This window comes from Notothenia coriiceps, unplaced genomic scaffold (assembly GCF_000735185.1).
Source record: "Notothenia coriiceps isolate Sejong01 unplaced genomic scaffold, NC01 NC01_scaffold00007186, whole genome shotgun sequence".
Lineage (NCBI taxonomy): Eukaryota > Metazoa > Chordata > Actinopteri > Perciformes > Nototheniidae > Notothenia > Notothenia coriiceps.
In genome coordinates, this window is record NW_011339887.1 from 1 (window position 1) to 2,291 (window position 2,291).

At 46.8% G+C, this 2,291-nt stretch overlaps 1 long non-coding RNA gene across 1 annotated transcript; it reads right to left on the bottom strand.

Moving 5' to 3' along the window:
- Positions 1 to 190: 190 nt before the first annotated feature.
- On the bottom strand, positions 191 to 1,313 carry LOC104943927 (uncharacterized). The gene is made up of 4 exons (XR_798174.1): positions 967 to 1,313; positions 735 to 790; positions 365 to 457; positions 191 to 278 (listed from the first exon to the last, which is right to left on the bottom strand). It is a non-coding gene; the product is annotated as an uncharacterized lncRNA (long non-coding RNA).
- Positions 1,314 to 2,291: the final 978 nt, after the last annotated feature.

Sequence of the window (2,291 nt, forward strand, 5' to 3'; positions counted from 1 at the left end):
GTCTGTTTGTGTGTGAAAGAGAGCGTGTGTATGTGTGTGAGACAGAGTGTGTGTGTCTGTGTGTGAGAGAGAGAATGTGTGTGTGTGTCTGTGTGAGAGAGAGAGAGAGTGTGTGTGTGTGTGTGTGTGTGTGTGTGTGTGTGTGTGTGTGTCTGTGTGTGTCTGTTTGTGGGGGGGAGGGTTACCTTATTCAGACCTCGACAGTTCAGCAGTGCCACCAGTTGATGGAAGTTTCCCTCTGTGGAGTTGAGTATCTGCTGAACCTCCCTGAGTGATTTCTGTAATGACGAAACATTAGTTAGATCAAAATCACTGGAAGAAGGGGAGGAAATGCTTCTTAAGATCTATGTTTACAAATTCTAACCTCAGCTTTGGGGAACTGTGTGAGAGCGTTTCTGTCCAGATTGGAGAGGTGTGTGTGGATGTTGGACAGCGCCCTCTGCGACTGTGTCATCACCTGCAGCCAACAAGTCAGTGACGTCAGGCACTTTTAATTTACATTATTGCTCAAATATATGATTAATATGCTGAGAGATTAGCTATTTATCTGCAGAGCAAATCATTTAAAGACAGCACACGCAGCTGTGCCTCCTGTCCTCAAATAATTTGTCCTTGAGCAAGTGTGACATGCAACCTGTTCTCTGGAATCAAAGAGGGCAGGAGAGTCAGCTAAATGCCTGTGATGTGCTATGTGATATACATAAATACATGTGACTGTCAGGAGGTCACATTACCTGTTGGAACGGACTGTTCATGCGCCTGCTGCAGGTCAGGTAATAATCCAACACATCTGAATGGCCAGCAAAACACCAGTGCACAACAGATCAGCGCATAATAGAAACGGTGTGGGAACATTTCACTCATTATATTAGTTTGTGCTGACATAAGCACAGTTTGGGGGTGAATCAAGTTCATTGTGGAAATGGGAAACAACTAGCACTTTGCACAGGGACAGGCATACTGTACCTGAGCTTGTCCCAGTGTTGAAGTTGGTGGAGTTAAGAACAAATATGTTTGGATCTGTGCAGAAGTCACTGAGAGCCTGGGAAAATTAGCCAGGGAGAGAATCACAGGTGAAATGAAAAAAAAGCAGAGGATAGAAGGAGGGCAAGAGAAAAAATGGTCACAGGGGAAAAGTTAGTCGACACACTGACCGACTGACATAGTTTACCTCCACAGATATCTGACAGCGGCTCACATTACACGGTAAAATATTGATCTGGATAAGCTGCCACCTTGATTTCTTTCTATTGGCTCATTACTCATAGCCTCCCCTCTGTTGACCTGTATGTACTTCTGGCCTGTTTTAGAAGAGGGTAGCACACCCACAGTCCCTCTCAGCGTGAGGCGGCCCACCAGGAGAGGGAGTAAGAGCCACACAGAGATCCCGGCTGCTGACGGGAAAAGCGGCGACCCGGGACAGAATAAAGTGGACAGTTCCACAACTGGCCCATTGTTTCCCTGTCAGTAACCAGGGACAGAGCGGGTCTGTGTGGACACACAGGCATTGGGACCATCTCCCGCCAGCTCCACATGACACTGAGTCTCTTAAACTGGGCAGCAGGGCAGAAAAACAGCCACTATTTACCCTCTTCCTGCACCCCCAGACCAAAAAACATTCTCCAGTCTTCAGAGCGTAGGAGCAAACTTCAGAGTGGAAACTTAGGAAGGGCACAGCTCTGTTTGAGGTATAATAACTGTCTTTGTGCTTTGTTCTTTATGAATGTAACCGCCTAAACATACGTCAAAGCACACTGGTGGGCTGTTGTCATCTTTAAGGCGTTAAAAGCAGAACATTGTCCAGCAGCATGTAAGTGAATTTTACTTTAGAGTATTACACTCAGACTTTAACCTCCCTGCGTCTGAAGCCCCAAGGGACCGAAGTAAAGTACAGCTCTCTCCCCCTCTCTCTCTCAGACTGATCTGGAGATGCTCGCTCTTCCTCTCCCCCCCTCTGTCTTGTTGAAAGCACTTCTCTTCATCTTCCATCTCATAAACGCCCACACACTTGGTAACACACTTACACGCAAAAGACACGCACTTTGATGCACAAGCACAATTTGTTCACAAACACGCTTGTGCACACGTGCATTGAATCTTTAATCTCTGCCCTATTTTCCTGCCTTTTTGGTGCTCTGCCACGACTGCAGCGTTCCCTAGGAGGCAGATCTTTTCACAGTTTAGCACAATGGACACAGAAATCACACACACACACACACACACACACACACACACACACACACACACACACACACACACACACACACACACACACACACACACACACACAC